This window comes from Aethalodelphis obliquidens, unplaced genomic scaffold (genome assembly GCF_003676395.1).
Source record: "Aethalodelphis obliquidens isolate GAN/ISIS:26980383/991018 unplaced genomic scaffold, ASM367639v1 scaffold12, whole genome shotgun sequence".
Lineage (NCBI taxonomy): Eukaryota > Metazoa > Chordata > Mammalia > Artiodactyla > Delphinidae > Aethalodelphis > Aethalodelphis obliquidens.
The window spans coordinates 31,346,610-31,363,442 of record NW_020837956.1 but is presented as its reverse complement, the minus strand read 5'-3'; positions in this window follow the sequence as shown (position 1 = coordinate 31,363,442).

Below are 16,833 nucleotides of genomic sequence, written 5' to 3'. Positions count from 1 at the left end.
CTCTGAGAAGGGAAAGCTCTGTAAAGGCCCCTGTCTAGTCTTTGGGACTCAGGCACGAAGGGAGGACGCAAACCTGGAGCCACAAAAATAAGCCTTCTCAGGATGTGAGGTCAATCACCTTCCTTCCCCTGGGAGCTGCAAAGAGGAGCTGTTTGAAGTGTCTGCTCTCTTCTCTCAACCTGGTTCACATATGTGGGGTGAAACACTGACCGAAGATCAGCGGGTGCTTCCCAAACCTAGGCCTCACAATCCCCTCAGGGTTGTTAACAGCTTATATCAAATGAAGGCGTACACACAGTTTGAAAAACCATATCCTAACAGTGGAGAGGAGCGTAGATGAAAAGCCATAATCCTCCTGCCCCGCATGTCCTTCTCTGCCACAGCCTTGTTCTCCAGAAGCAGCTGCTCCCTACTGTTTCCTTTTGCCATTATTCTGATCATTACTTCCATGTGTCTAAATAATAGAGTCAAATCTCTCTTTCTTGATTTGTCAAATTTAGATGTGAGCTATTGATTTCCTCCTATAAGAAATGAGGATTTAGCTCACTCATACCTCTCTCCACCTCTCTCCTCCCACCTCACAAGACCATTATTTCACTATTTTTAATTCTATTTTTAGCTACCTTTATAACTTTAAATAATGAATGCACACACTTCTAGCCCATTTACCATTAATCACAGACACTACTTCATCCTCTTTACCTATTAAGATTGGATATTAGCAGGTCTACCCTTCCCCTTACCTCTCCTTTTTCCTTTCAGTATCTGGTGAATTACCCTTATTTTAAAAATTTCATAGCTGATTGTATTACCTTTTATACTTCTACCATTATGAAGTCTTTAGTGACTTACCTAAAGATTGATTTAAAACCTGAAATTATGAATATATTAATATTGTCTTTGAAACAGTAAGTGGAGTGCTGTGATTACGTTTCCTTTTTGGTCAATTTGTTTGTTTGTTTCCTGGCATTTCCAATTTCCTTTTGGATCACTCAATATCCTGGCAGGAAACAGAGGGTCCATTCAAATGGGGTAATTGGGAGTATTTAATGAAGAGACTATTTACAATATTGTGGGAAGATTAAAAGGCAACCAATAGGAATGGTGAAGTATTTAGTTGCTAGCAAGAGAAGACAGTTATTGTGACCCTGACCTAGAAAGAGAAAGGGGAGGGAGCAGATAGCAGAACTGGGAGAGAACGCCTGTCTTTGTGGGAGAGAATTTGACCTCGGCAAAGGGGAGAGAACAGCCAGAGAGGAAACCAGGTACTATGATGGCTATTCTTGACCACTGGCCAAACTCAACTGGAATCCAGAGAGTGAGGGGGCCCACTGATGTAGCCCATAAAACTTAGCATCCTGGGACACAAAGCAGGGCAGAGAAATTCGGAAGGTGGGTCTGCAGTATCGAGTAGAAACTATTCAGATGACCTTTTAAAAACCTTTTTCTCATTTCTTTATACTAACATTCTGGCTGTTTCATCACTGGCATCCTTGCCTCAGTATAGACTTGTAAAGCAGGTTTGCAAAGAGAAGTAAATAGTTGATATTCAACCCTTGATTGACAAAAATAGACTTTGAATTCCAAGGCAAATTCAAGTCTTTAAAATCAAAGCTTACAAGAGCCAGGCTTTTTATTTTTTTTTAAATTTATTTATTTATTTTTGGCTGTGTTGGGTCCTGTTTCTGTGCGAGGGCTTTCTCCAGTTGCGGCGAGCATGGCCACTCTTCATCGCAGTGCGCAGGCTTCTCACTGTCGCGGCCCCTCCCGTTGCGGAGCACAGGCTCCAGATGCGCAGGCTCAGTAGTTGTGGCTCACGGGCCCAGTTGCTCCACGGCATGTGGGATCCTCCCAGATCAGGGCTCGAACCCGTGTACCCTACACTGGCAGACAGATTCTCAACCACTGCGCCACCAGGGAAGCCCGAGCCAGGCTTTTTTGAAGGAGAAAGTAGATTTTGTTTTTTTTTTTTTTAATGGCAAAGGTTAAGTGCTCTAGGATTCAGAACTTGTTTATCCCATAAGTTTAGATAGAAGAAAAAAATACCAAATATTGCAAGGGAAGGAATATTGATGATGAGAAAAGGCAAATTTGAAGAACACAACTAGAATTTAAAGGCTGCTGTGAACCTGAAAAAGTCCCTGATATAAACCTAAGCACAAAGAAATATTGGCTGGTTTCTGTTTTTGGTTATCTAACCAACAAGATGCCAACATAGAGAAAAGCTGATAGCTATGGGCCAGATATCTTCCCCTCAATTCTTGGATAGTAAATAACCCCCGCCCCCCCCCACACCCCCCGCCAGGCCAAACTGACAAATAAAAATAAATTCCTAGGAATTAAATCAACCTGAGACACACCCTCAGTAAAGGAGAAGAGAGGAGGAAACTATTGAATTGGTTTAGTGGTTTCTCCGGAGACTCAATATTAAGCCAGAAATGACTGAATGTTTCTTGAATTGGTAAGATTAGGTTGTCTTCTACCAAAGTGGAATGGTGGTTCCTGAGATAAATTTAGTTATAGGGAAATAAAGCAAGTGTTATCTTTACCAGTGAGAAATTTTAGCTGTGAAATTTGCACCTACTGCATTCATACCTTCTTAAATATTGCTTTTATCTGTGTGGTTCTCCTTCATGAGGCAGTTGGTGGCTTTTCTCCAAACTTCCTTAGTACTTCACTTATATCCCCACAATCAATCTTACCACATGGCATTAAAATTTAGGTGTTCTCAAATTATTCAACAGTAATATCTTTCAGAACAAGGACCCATTTTTCTTTCTTTTTTCTTTCCTTTTCTTTTTCTGTTTCCTTATCTTTTTCCCTTCTTTCTTTTCTTCTTTTTTTCTTCCTCCCTCCCTCCCTCCCTCCCTTCTTTTCTCCTTCCCTTCCTTCCTTCCTTTTTTACTGAATACCTTCTCCTTCTAATATTTGGCATATTATATACGTGCACCAGATATTTTTTCCAACTAGATGATAGTGTAATGGCTGATTGAGACCTTCCCTCTCGCTCTCTTTTTTTTAGGAGTGACAACAGAATTTATTGCATTTTATTTTTCCATTATTTTTCAACAAGTGTTTGTAAATATTTAATTATTTGCATAAAATTTAAACTATCAGTAAGATAGTATTAATATTTAATGATCAATTTGAAAACAAATCATGGTAATTTTCACTGTAGATGACTGAATAATGTAAAACATTCATTTATTTATTTAACTAATATTAAATAATCAGTACGTGCCATAAACTATAGTATATTAAGAGGATATAAAACAGATAAGATAGGGATTCATCCTCTATGAGCTTATTATCTGGTATGTTGTGATCATTTTTTAAAATATCAAAAACAGATGAAGCCTACTTTGTAGTCTTTTAATGAGCAGTTATTTCCTAAAGATAACTTTTTGATCTCTCAATTCTGAGTAAAGCAAATGTCAAATTTTATCCAGACTGTTTGTATAATAAGTATAAAATTGTTTTTGTATGGAGAGGGATTTTATTATTTTAATTAATTTTTTTTTTATTGGAGTATAGTTGACTTACAATGTTGTGTTAGTTTCTGCTGTACAGCAAAGTGAATCAGTTATACATATACATATATCCACTCTTTTTTAGATGGATTCCCATATAGGTCATTACAAAGTATTGAGTAGAGTTCCCTGTGCTATACAGTAGGTTATTATTTATCTGTTTTATATATAGTAGTGTGTATATGTCAACCCCAATCTCCCAATTTGTCCCTCCCCCACTTTTTCCCCTTGGTAACCATAAGTTTGTTTTCTACTTCTGTGACTTGATTTCTGTTTTGTAAATAGCTTCATTTGTACCTTTTTTTTGGATTCCACATATAAGTGATATATCATATGATATTTGTCTTTCTCTGACTTATCACTCAATATGACAATCTCTAGGTCCATCCATGTCTCTTAACCTTAACTCTCTGATCCCTGAGCTCCAAGAATGATACATATTGCCTGATTTGCAGGAGAATAAGGGCACTGAAATTAGATAGCTCCTGCCTCCAACAAGATTGGGCCAGTCCTGGTTGCTGGAGGGAAGTGGAGGTGGGGGTAAGGAGCTGACTGCAAGCTCGGCTCTAGACGGCCTTGGTAACGGCCTCAGGGCCGGGTGGCTATTATTTTTTCCATCACTAACTTACAGTCTTGCTGAAAAAATACCTCTAATAGATAATAAAGGTAAATATTATCATTATTGTGAGTGGTTTATTATTAAAACTCTAATCCACTAAGAAAATATATTATTAACTGGTGCAGAACTCCTCTGGGACTTTCAGCTAATAGCACCTGTTCGTTTTGCCTGTTATATTTTTGGAAAGCAGAAATTACATTAAGGTTACATATCCATATGGTACAGTAATAAAAACCGTTAGCCTTCAGCTTCTCACGATTATGGACCAGCTAGTACTGGTCTGGCCCTTCCAATGTAAACAACCATAAAACTGAACAAAACAGACAAAGCAGTTATTCTCAGCATTGACCACGAGGCTCCATTCCATGAGAAAAGGGAAACTCATGAGGTAAAGCCCATAATTTCCTGTCCCTCTGCATAGTGAGAGGTCTCCAAGCAGAGCACGCGGGCGCCACCGATCTGAGGAGGTGGAGGTTTGAGTCCAGGACATCTAAGATGGTTATAATTCTGGGACAGGGCACTGGAGAGGAGGGAGCTGTACAGAGTGGAGAGTAAAGTCAGAAGCCTGTTGCAGGGGCTCCTCACACGTCCTTAGCTAGGGGCTGGGCTGCACATGAAGGCAGGGAGATTTCATCATATTTACCAGAGAGCAGCAGCTGTAGAGGTGAGAGTAGAATGAATAGCGTAGTGCCCCAGCAGGGCTGGGAGAATGCTGAAGTTTTGGTCTAGCCAGAATGGACAAAATTACTTATGTCTAATAAACATCAGAAGCATCTACCTGGGACACCATAAAGGCCATGTCTTAGGAGCAAAGACCCTGTTCATGAGGAAAGTTGTTTTCAGAGTTTTATTTTAGACCCACTTTAAACAAAACTAAAATCAGGCCCTGATGAGATTCACAGGAGAGGCAGAGTTTGAATGTTGAGTCCTGCCAAGTTAGAGGAAGTTGGGAAAGATCTTGAGTGTTCCACATCTGGTCTAACAAAGCATAGAAACAAGTCTACCCAAATTCAGTGTAAGCAGCCCGTGTTTGAGCTAGTTAGAACAAAATGCAACATTCAACAAACAAAATCACAGAATCCAGAACCCATACTACACATTACCAACAAAGTCCAGTAATAACCAAGAATTACCAAGTGTGCAAAGAAATAGGAAATTTTAACATGTAATTAAGGAAAAAAATCACTAAGCACCAATGCCGAAGTGCCCTAGATGTTGTATTTAGTGTACTGTATTTAAAACAGCCATTATAAAAATGTCAAAGAACTAATGGGGAAAACTGTTAAAATAATAAAAGTAAAATATGGCTTTAATTAATTAAAATCATTAATAAAAATGAATAAAATATAAAAAAGATTAAAAATCTCATCAGAGAAATAAAAAGTTAAAAAGGAACCAAATGAATATTCTTGAATATAGGAGTATAGTAAAAGAAACTTAAAAAAAAACCCTGGATGGGCTTAACAGATTGGAGAGTTAATGAATTTGGAGGTAGATCAGTAGAAATTACTTAATCTAAGAGAAAAGAAAACAGATCTTATAAAATGAATAGAACCTTGGGAACCATTGGGACAAAATAAACTGTCTATTATAAATGTACTAGGAGCCCTAAAAGGAGAAGAGTGAGAATAAATAGGGCAGAAAAAATATTGGAAGAAACAATGGCTGAAAATTTCTGCCATTTGACGAAATTATTTGACATATAGATCCATGAATCACAGTGAATTCAAAGCAGGAAAAATATAAATGAAATCACATGTAGGTACATCATAGTTAAACTGATGAGAGCCATAGATAAAAGAAAAATCTTGGAAGTATTTAGAGAAGACAAGACACATTACACACAGAGGAGCAATAATAAATGATAGCCAACTTCTCATCAGAAACAACAGAAGAATGGAATCCAGAAGTCTGTGGAATGAGAGCTTTACTTTGCTGAAAGCGAAAACAGAACCTGTTAATCCAGAATCCTACACCCACTAAACTATCCTTCAGCAATGAGAGTGAAAGCCATTTTCATAAACTGGAAGCTGAGAGAATGTTTTTGCCAGCAGAATCATACCACAATCAATGTTAAAGTATAGTCTTGAGGCCAAAGTGAAATGACCCCCATGCGAACTGGGATCTACAGTAGGGAATGAAGAGCACAGAACATGGTAATTAAATGGATCAGTATAAAATGTGATGTTTCATCCTTCTCATTTCCCCAAAGAACTAATGATGATTTCACGCACTGTAAGGTAAAGGATGGTGCAGATGGTAAATGATACTATGCTTTTTCTAAAGTTATTCTATTTGTGAGGATGGGAGGAGGAACTGAGAATGGGAAGCATCAGGTATGATGACAGAAGTGGCAACTGGGAAATGAAATGTCTGAAATTCCAAGTGGAAATGTGAAGCGTGAAGTGTACACTATGGAGGCTAAACAGACTGATAAATTAACAGTGTGTATTGTTAGCCCAGGGGCAAGACTAGGGTAGGTGAGAAGCAAATAGAGAAAATAAAATGGAATACTAAAAAGAATAAAGAACAAGATGTTTGCAGTGAGAAGAAAAAGACCAATAGAGAAACAAATGAAACACAAAAATATAGATGTAAACCAACCATGTCAATAATTGCATATGTGTAAAACACTAGAGAGTCTTATAAAAAAGAGAGAGAATGTTAAATGGATTTAAAAAGCAATTCTCATCTATAGGAAATATATTTTAAATCTGAAAATACAAACAGGGTAAAAGGATGCAAAAGACAATCCCATGCAAACAGTAAGCATAAGAAAGTGGTTATATTTTAAAAAATAAAGTAGACTTTAAGACAGAGTATTAAAAAATGATCAAGAGGGGGCATTTCACACCGATTCAAACAGCAATTCATTTGGAAGAAACAGTAACATAAATATGTATGAATCTAAAAACAGCTTAAAAATTCCTGAATGCAAAAATTATAGAATTAAAATGAAGAAACAGACAAAATTCATGATTATAGTTTTACATTTCAACATTCCTCTCGGTAATTGATAGAACAAATGGACAATCAGTAGGTATGTAGAGACTCTGAAAACTACTCTCAACTAAATTTACCTAATTGAATCTTTCCTTGTCAATTTAATTGAGGAATAACTTACATAAAATAAACTATTCATTTAAAGTACACAACTTGGGGAGTTTCGGCAATTTCATATGATTCTCTCCACAATCAGAGAGAGAACACCTCCACCACCACTGGGAGTTTCATTGTGCTCCTCCGTAGGTCAGCTCTTCCTTTGTTCCAGTACCCACAGAACCACTGACCTGCTTTTTGTTACTGTAGGGTAGATGATGTTATATAAATGGTATTACCGTGTGTGTGTGTGTGTGTGTTTGTTTTTTGCACAGTTATAAGCATATGGATTTTTTCATGTATTTTGATGTGTTAAAACTGTTATATCTACTATTACTTTTGTGCAGAAAGTAGTCCATTTGCGGACAGACAGAACCTCTTGAATTTGGCTACTCTGTCACTCTGACACAACTCCAGTAGCCCTTTTAGCTTACTCACTTTCTAACATGACAAGTATTCCAGGATCTTGTTTTTTTTTTTTTCTTCCAGATGTGTTCTGGTTTCTTTTGGTGTGAAATGTTTTTTAGACACCAATATATGAATTGTGGTGTTCATTGTTACAAAGTTAGTTATTGTTTTTAGGCTCTACCACTTGACAGAGCTAGGAAATACATATTATTTTGTAAAAAGAAAATATAACAGAGTTCACACTGATATTTATAGTTTATGATTTTCAACAGAGCTCTCATTCAATGAGGAAAGGAACTCTTTTTTCAGCAAATAGTCCAGAACCAACTGGATGTTCATGTGGAAAAATAAATAAATAAACCTTGACCAGTGGGCCCAAAATAGTAAGAGTTGAAAAGGATCGTAGACCTAATTATAAAAATAAAAGTATAAAATGTCCAGAAAAAAACTGGGAAAAAATTCTTTGCACCTTTGAGGTAGGCAAAGATTTCTTAAGAGCACAAAAAGCGCTAATCACAAAATAACAAAAATTGAGCAATTGGACTTCATCAAAATTAAAACCTCCTGCTCTTTGAAAAATCTTTAATAAAACGTAAAGTCAAACATCTGACAAAGGAATTATCTCTATAGTATATGAAGAACTTTAACACCTCAAAAATGAAGATAAACAATGCAATTCAAAGTAGACTAAAGACTTGAATGGACACTTCAAAATAGAAGATATACAAATGGTTGTGAATACATGGAAAGATAGTCTATAGCAGGATTTGGCAAAATTTTCTGTAAAGGGCCAGAGAGTAAATGTTTTATATTTTGTAGGCTGTACGCTTTTCGTTACAACTGCTAACTCTGCTATTGTCTAGCTATAGAGAATACATCAGTGAATGAGCATGGCTGTGTACCAATAAAACTTCATTTATGATCACTGAAATTTGAATTTTTTGAAAAGTTTTATAATTAAATTTTTTTTTAACTATTTAAAATCATTCTTGGCTCACAAGCCATGCTAAGGTGGGTGTTGGGCTGGATTTGGCTCCCCAGTGTAACCAGGTTAAGGGCATGTGACCTGTGCAATGTCACAGGCTTCTGCACTTAGCACGGTCTTTTGCTTTGTTTAATGTTTTGCTCTTGTCATCTTGGAATTCTTACTAACTCTTGAACAAGTGGCCTTGTGGTTTTACTTTACGTTTAGATTTGCAAATTACGGAGCTGGTCCTGACCATGGACAGAGTCTGCAGATCCCTGCTCTATAAGTCATTCATGAGGCAAAAAACAAATGCAAATTAAAACCACAATGGGAAATCTCTTCACACACACTAGAATGGCTGAAATTTAAAAAGATTAACAATAGTAAGTGTGGACAAGATATAAAGAAATTAGAACTTTCACATATTGTTGGTGGGAATGTAAACTGGTATGATCACTTTGGAAACTGGTAGTTTCTTAAAAGTTAAATGTACACTAACCATATAACCCAGTAGTCTCATTCCTGGATATTTACCAAGAGAAATAAAAACATAAGCCCAGGGCTTCTCTGGTGGCGCAGTGGTTGAGAATCTGCCTGCTTATGCAGGGGACACGGGTTCGAACCCTGGTCTGGGAGGATCCCACATGCCGCGGAGCAACTAGGCCCGTGAGCCACAACTACTAAGCCTGCGCGTCTGGAGCCTGTGCTCCGCAACAAGAGAGGCCGCGATAGTAAGAGGCCCGCGCACCGCGATGAAGAGTGGCCCCCGCTTGCCACAACTAGAGAAAGCCCTCGCACAGAAACGAAGACCCAACACAGCAAAAATAAATAAATAAATTACTAAATTCCTACCCCCAACATCTTAAAAAACCAACCCCCCCCCCACCAAAAAACATAAGCCCATAAAGTGACTTGTATAGAAATGGTCCTCCATAGGTAAATGGATAAACAAACTGTGGTACATTCATACAATGGAATACTTATTCAACAACAGAAAAAGTGGGCACTTGATACCTACAGCAACATAAATAGATCTCAAAAACATGATGTTGCATGAAAGAAGCCAGACACAAAGGAATGCAGTATTGTCCGATTCCATTTCCTTGAAACCCTGGAACAAGCAAACGCAATCTACAGAGATGGACATCAGGGCAGTCAGGACTTGAGAAAGGGAGGAATGAGGGGAACACCCTCCAGGGTGATGGAGACGTTCTACCTCTTGATAAGGTAGTGGTTGCATCATTTATACATTAGTCTTTTCTCAGCATTTGTGAACAACCCTCGCTGTGCTGAGCGCATCTGGGTGGTGACCTTGGGGGTGTCGACATGTGCTTGGCTCATCACTCAGCACAAAATGTTCATTCACTGCTGTGGCTTTTGATTTCCTATATTGGTCATATTTAGCCTTCACTCTCCTTTCACTACGTTTCTTTTAGATACACCCATCTGCCCATAATTTCTCTTTTGAGTTGTAATTTTTTACTTCTAATCTGCTATGAATTTGGATTTCAGTAAACATTATTTTAGACCCAAGTGTGGACTCAGGCAATAGACCCCTTAGCAAGGCACTGAATGGTCCTTCCAAGTGGAATGAAGAGACTTTCACATATATTTTCCCTTGCTAGAGATCAGTTTAGCTTTCCTTCCCTGAAAGTTTTGGATAAGGCTCCTCTGAAAACTGAACAGCAGTTACTCTGCAAATGACAGTGTACACCTTGATCCAAGAAGACACCAGATCGCTGGAATAGGGAAAGGAGACACTTCCTATCCTGCCAGGTTGGAGAAGAGGGTCATTTGCTCAGGAAAATGATGCTTATAGTTTGCAAGGTGAAGTTCAATCCAATTTCAGAGACTGGAGTGAGACGAGAGAGAATGTGTTCTTGGGAAAGAGCTATTCTTTCTTCAAAGGCTTAGGAGGGCTAAGCTTTTTGCTAATGAGATGGAAACTGTGCATATGGCCCTCACAGGAGCTGAGTCATTTTACAGCTTGGAAGAGTTTTGTTGTAATCAAGTTACTGGTAAGTGTTAATCCACTTAGGGGACTGGAGGCCTTTGAAGGCCTTCCTGCCTCTAGGGACACTTCCAAATTAGCACCTATTATCTGGCGGATCTGATTTTTATGCAAATAATCTGTCCGTGGCACCTAGATTCCTGAGAAGTCAGACTCTTTACCTGAAGGAGCAGATATTCACTGCAGAGAAAAAGAGGGAGGGAGGGAAGGAAGGAAGGAAGGGATGGAAGAAGAAAAGAAAGAAGGAATCAAGAAATTGCTCATTGTTTAATATTCCAAGCATTTCATAGATGTGTTTAAATATTTACAGGGTATTTTAAGCCTCTCAGTAACCTTTTGTTAAAGTATTGTTAACTTGTTTTAACAAGTTAACAAACAAAACCAAAATACAAACAAAGCCATGAAGGTCAGAGAGGCTACCTAACTTGCAAATGGTATAGAACTAATGAATTTGGGCGTCGGCTCAAAGCCCATGCTCCCCCTCTGCCCTTGGCTGCCTCATGAAGGAAAGCTCTGGACCCCCTGCTTCCCCCCCATGATACCTGATCTACACATCAGACCCGGAAGACAGCGGGGTAACGAATGTTAGTCTGAGCTGGATCTAAAAACCTAATTACCTGAGTCTGTATTTTTCTCCTGCTCATTTCAAATGGAACTCAGCAGCAGTGACATTTCCTATTTTCCTCTAGACACACTTTCATGAAATCTTTTTCTGGGTCTCACACATGAAAGAAAAGGGATGATGTGAGATTGGTGGAGGTGCTCATTATTCCAGCCTGTCTGCATTGACATAAGGTGGGCCGGTGTCTGCTCAATCACAGACTTCTAAGCCATCTCCTTGTTCTTCTTTAATAAAACTTGGCGAACCCTGCATCAAGCGCTGACCACCCTTTCACCTCCATCACCAGAAGACATCTTCCTGCTACTTCCGCCTGTTCTCAAAGGATGGCCTCCACTGACGTGCTGCACACATTGCGAGCAAATATATAACAGGAATGAATGCAACACCTCCTGCTTTTCCTTCGCCAAGGTCAGAGGCCCTGGGAAGCCTCAGCCCAAGCGATTTTCCCTTTAATTCTTAGAAAGAATCAGCACTCTATAATGAAATTTTCCTCACGGCCGAAGGACGTGCACAGCACGTGCCCGTTAACGGTGTGACAGCTCAATTCGGTTAGCTTCTGCTCCCACCTTTCCACAGAACTGCTCTCCTTCAAGTCCTCCATGATCTTTTTCTTGCTGAATCCAATACACGTTTTCAGTCCTCGTCTTAGTTACTCTCTCTGCTGATGGCTTCCTTCTCCGTGACCCTCTCTCGCAAGGCTCTGCTGCAGAACCTCCTCCTAGGTTTTCTCCTGCCTCCATCAGACTCCGTCCTATCCTCCACGCCAAGGCCCACATATGCTGATGTCCCCCAGGGCTCTTCCCTGAGACCTTTCTAACTACAGCCTCTACAGAAATTCTCAGCCAGTGCCTGTTTTTTGTCACAACCTAAGTGCTGGTAAATTCCAAACTGACTTTTTTACCACTGGAGCTCCTCCCAACCCCGCTCTCAGATCCTTACCTTTAGTAACTGGTAGACATACCAGTGGATGACTACACTTAACATGCTTATCTAATGCCTTGACCTTGTCAACCCCCTTCAAAACCACTGTCCTTCATGGTTTTCCCTCTCTCAGGGCATGCCACTGCCAGCCATACTATTACCAAAGTCAGAACCTGGGAGTCAAGCCTGAGCCTCCTTCCTTCTCTCTCATTCCCTTCACTTAAAGGTTCTATCCCCAAGTATGTTTAAAATATACCCCCTGCAAGACTCAATGTCTCCTAATGCATCATTAAAATGTCATTTGAATGGGGTCTCTCTTTGACTATTAATATCCTCTCCAAGATGTTATCCGTTTGACCATCCTGGGGAATTACTTTATATGCAAATCAGCTGTTTAACTCTCCCATTAAACACTCTGATACTTCTTTATCACAGCAGAATAAAGTCCAAGCATAACAGAGCATATGGAATCCTTTATTGTCTGCCTCCTGCCCACCTCTCCAGCTCCATCTTTCCCTGCACTCTGCTTTTCACTTTATGAGGCTGACACTTCAGGTTGATCTCATCTTGCTGTTTGGAGTCCTATTAATAGCAGTCTTACCCAACGCTGTAGGAGACAAATTGAATGGAGCTGGTCCCAGCCCCTGCCGGTCAGATTAATCAAAGTGGCTGAAGTAGTGATGAACTCGTTGGAAAATTAACTGGAAACTAAGATAGTATAAAAATGAAAGAGGGATGGATCTGGTCACGAGACAAATATCTATACGTTTCTTGCATTTCTGCATGTCTTGTGAGCAATGATTCTGACAACATTTGTTGCGGACAACCTTTTCAAGTTTGTTTCTAGAGCAATAATACACATTTACAGGGTGAAGGTCAGGCAGGCTTGCTCAGAGACCATTATAAAAGATTGGGGTCCCTAAGCCCCTGTAGAGGCACCACCGCCCGTGCAGGCACTGCTCGGCCCTTTTCACATCACTTTGTGGAAATCAGGACTTGGAAACTGGTCAAGAAAATTATGACGCTGGCTACCGCTATGGCTGTGAGTAATAAACCAGCCTTTGAATCTGACCCAGGAGTCTCATAGCATCCAAAGCATCCAGGAAGCTATAACAGGAGAACTTGTTAACTTGCAAGTAGGGCAAAATCTCAGACACTTAGCAGTTCTTGACAGTTCTAAAAAGTCTCATACCATTCATAGTTCTTGCCAAGAATATTAAGGAAACATTTGCTTGAAGGCTTTAGAGCACTACTTAGATGGAAAATTTTTAGTTCCAAGATCTGAGAGAAGAAGAAAATGAAGAGAGGGTGAGACAAATGCCGGAGAATTTTTTCTCTGGAATCGTTTTTGATCCTTTTGCCTTAGTTCAACACCTGGGGGGGAAAACAAGATTAATTTCTGTTCAACATAGTAGTACCTCTAGTCTTTGAAGATCTCCTCCCAAGGCTTCTCTTCTCCTCATTAGTCATTCTAGTTCCTTCCACAGTTCTTTATGAGAAGTAATATTTGAGTCCATGCTCCGTCCCGGTTTGCCCTTCTCAGAGTAACTTCCAGTTTGTAAATATCCCGTACAAAATGTGGCGCTCAGAAAGGGGCAGTTCTTCCAGTGAGATAATCAATGCTTTGGTAAGTATAGCAATGTGCTGATGGTGAAATGAATAAATATAGTAAATTTTACTATAAGCATTTAACAAAATATTATGCAACAACAAAAACAATACTATTAAATAATGTTGATCTATGTAGCTATCTGTCTACCTGTCTATCTATCTAGATACTTGTCTATCATCTATCTTTCTGTTTATCTATCTTCCTACCTATCTATTTATACTGAATTGAATAGTACTTTCCCAAAATTCATGTTTACCTGGAACTTCAGAAGGTGATCTTATTTGGAAGGAGAGTCTTTGTAGATGTAATTAGTTAAATTCGGGTCAACCTGGATTAGAGTGGGCCCCAAATCCAAAGACCGGTGTCTTTGTAAGAAGGTCACATGAAGACTTATATACACAGGGCGATTGCCAGGTGATGACACAGGCAGAGATTGGAGTGGTGATTCTACAAAGCCAAAAAATGCTGAGAACTGCTGGCCACCGCCAGACGCTAGGGAGAGGCAGGGAAAGACTCCCTAGAGACGTTGGGAAGCACACGGTCCTCTCAACATCTTGTTTTGGACTTCTAGCCTCCAGAGCTGTGAAAGAATAAATTTCATTGTTTTAAGCCCCCTAGTTTATGGTAATTTGTTGCAGCAGCGCTAGGAAACTAATATACTTTCTATCTTTATTAGTTTTAGATGGCTGCTGTAATAAATTACCACAAGCCAGTGACTCAAAATGACAAAAATTTATATCACAGTTCTGGAGGTCAGGAGACCAAATGGATCAACAGGACGTTTCTTCTGGAGGCTCTAGGGCAGAATCCGCTCCTTGGCTTTTCCAGCATCTAGCGGCTCCCTCATTCCTCAACGCACTGCCCCCCCCTTTGCATCATTCCAACCTCTGCTTCTGTCATCACATCTCCTTCTCCGACTCAGACCCTCTTATGAGGACCACTGTGATTACTTTGAGCCCATCCAATGTAATTCAGGATAATCTTTCCACGTCAGCTTCTGCAAAGTCCCTTTTGCCATGTAAGGTTATATAGTCACAGGTGATGGGGATTTTAAACATGGACATCTTTTGGGGGCTATCTTTATCGAGCTATCTAATTAACTATTTATACACATGTTTATGAGAATAAAAAATAGGAAGGAAATACCCCAAAATGTCAAAGTGATTATTCCTGTATGATAAAGATTTTTAAAGTGATTTTTATTTATGTAGTCAGTACATAAAATGTATGTTGTGCCATTTTATGAGCTACACATAAAATAATGTTGGGCCAGAATTTTGAATACTAATTAAAATGTTGACCTGAATGCCACACAGAATAATGCACATTCTCTTTGCACTTCAAATTCTACTTGAATAAATATTAGGTTCAATCAGGGGCTTCAACTTTGGAAACTATCCTTGGGCTATGGGTTAGGAGACCAGCTTTCCAGTTAGAAAGTTCCACAGTTCCCTTTGATTCAATTCCATTGGATACAGTTTTATTTTTACTGGACTGCTGACTCATCCTTGGCTTGTTTTACAAGTGCATTGATGTCTGCTTGGTGTCAAACACTGTTCTTCCAGACACTGGGGTTGCAGAGATGAGTAACATGTCATCCACCCCCCCTCCAGGAGCACACAGTCTAGTCAAGAGACAGTTGGAGAACAAAGATTGTACTGCAACGGGTCCAGGCAGCTCAGGCTATTACGTGAGCAGAAAGGAGTTGGTGATAGACTGAGGGAGGTTCAGTGATGAATGAGTGATGTTAGTTTTCTTTTAAATGAAAATAAAACTGAAAATTCTGGAAGCCAAACACATTTCTACAGTCAAAATGACAACTTTCTCCTAGAACTGCAAAAGCTTCAGGAGATCTCAAGTGGCACAATTCACTCGTTAGACACCCACAGTTAAGGGTAAACCCACTGCCTGGACTACTTCCTCAAAGCTGGGATCAGCCCAAGGCCCTCCTATTTCCAGACCTCTCCCTGACTTCTCACTGTGTCTACTGAGTAGGAAGCACTCAATTCCCAAGCTGCCTGCAAGGGAAGAACAGGTTGGTGGAAAGGTCAGTTATTCTGCCTGTTCAGTTGTGCTCCATGTGGGCCTGGCTCTCAGAGAAGCTATTGTGCAAGAGTGATGCGTGGGATTCCAAACCAGCCTCAAATTGTAGGTCACCCGCTTCACTGAGCATCTCTCCACCCAGAGGGTTCCTCTCTACCTGCTGAAAGGGTGAGAAGCTCCCTGGTGCAGGTGCAGCTGGAAGGAAGGAAGTGACCCACGTAGTCTAAATCTCTGAATACATGCTATGAGTCAACTGAAAATTCAGAAAAACACATGCTACTTGTTTGGATCTTTTGTGCAGCCTGGTAGTTAAGCCAGGAGCCAGAATGCCTGGGTTCAAATTCTGGTTTGGGCATGTTCATTACTCTATGCTTTGGTTCAAGCATGAAATAGAAGTAGGGTTGCTAAGACTGAATTATGCAACGCATGTGAAGTGATTAGCAGAATGTTTGGCGAAAAGTAAAACTCCAATATACGCAAATCTGTTATCAACCTCCTAACATTCAATCCTTTATTTATTCAATCATACCTGAATACAGAGTCCTTCCTATGAGCAAGAGATAGTGCTTGACACATTTATGGCAAAGAGAAGGTTTTTAAGACTAGAGTCCAAGTTTTTATGAACATAGAGTTTAGCAGGAAAGCAACATGTGCCCCAGAAACAGCGAAGGAGCAAAGTAGGGCATCTTACAATGAAAGATACTGAATCAGACGGGAGAAGTAACTTTCCCTTGCTTGAAGATTCCTTCCAATTATGCCTTCTCTTTGATTCTGGGATTGTACTTAAAGGCTGATATCACGGACAGTAGAAACTATAGGACTTCAGAGAATGGAAAGGCCAGTGTAGCGGGGGTAGGGGTGCAGCTGGGACATCCTAGGAGGAAGCGGTGCAGGCAGTGGGATTAATGGCCTTGAAGTGATCCTGATATCACTTCAGGATTGATTTTTGTGAGTACCTACTTTGTGAAGTACGTTGTTCTAGGCATTGCAGATAAGGAAAC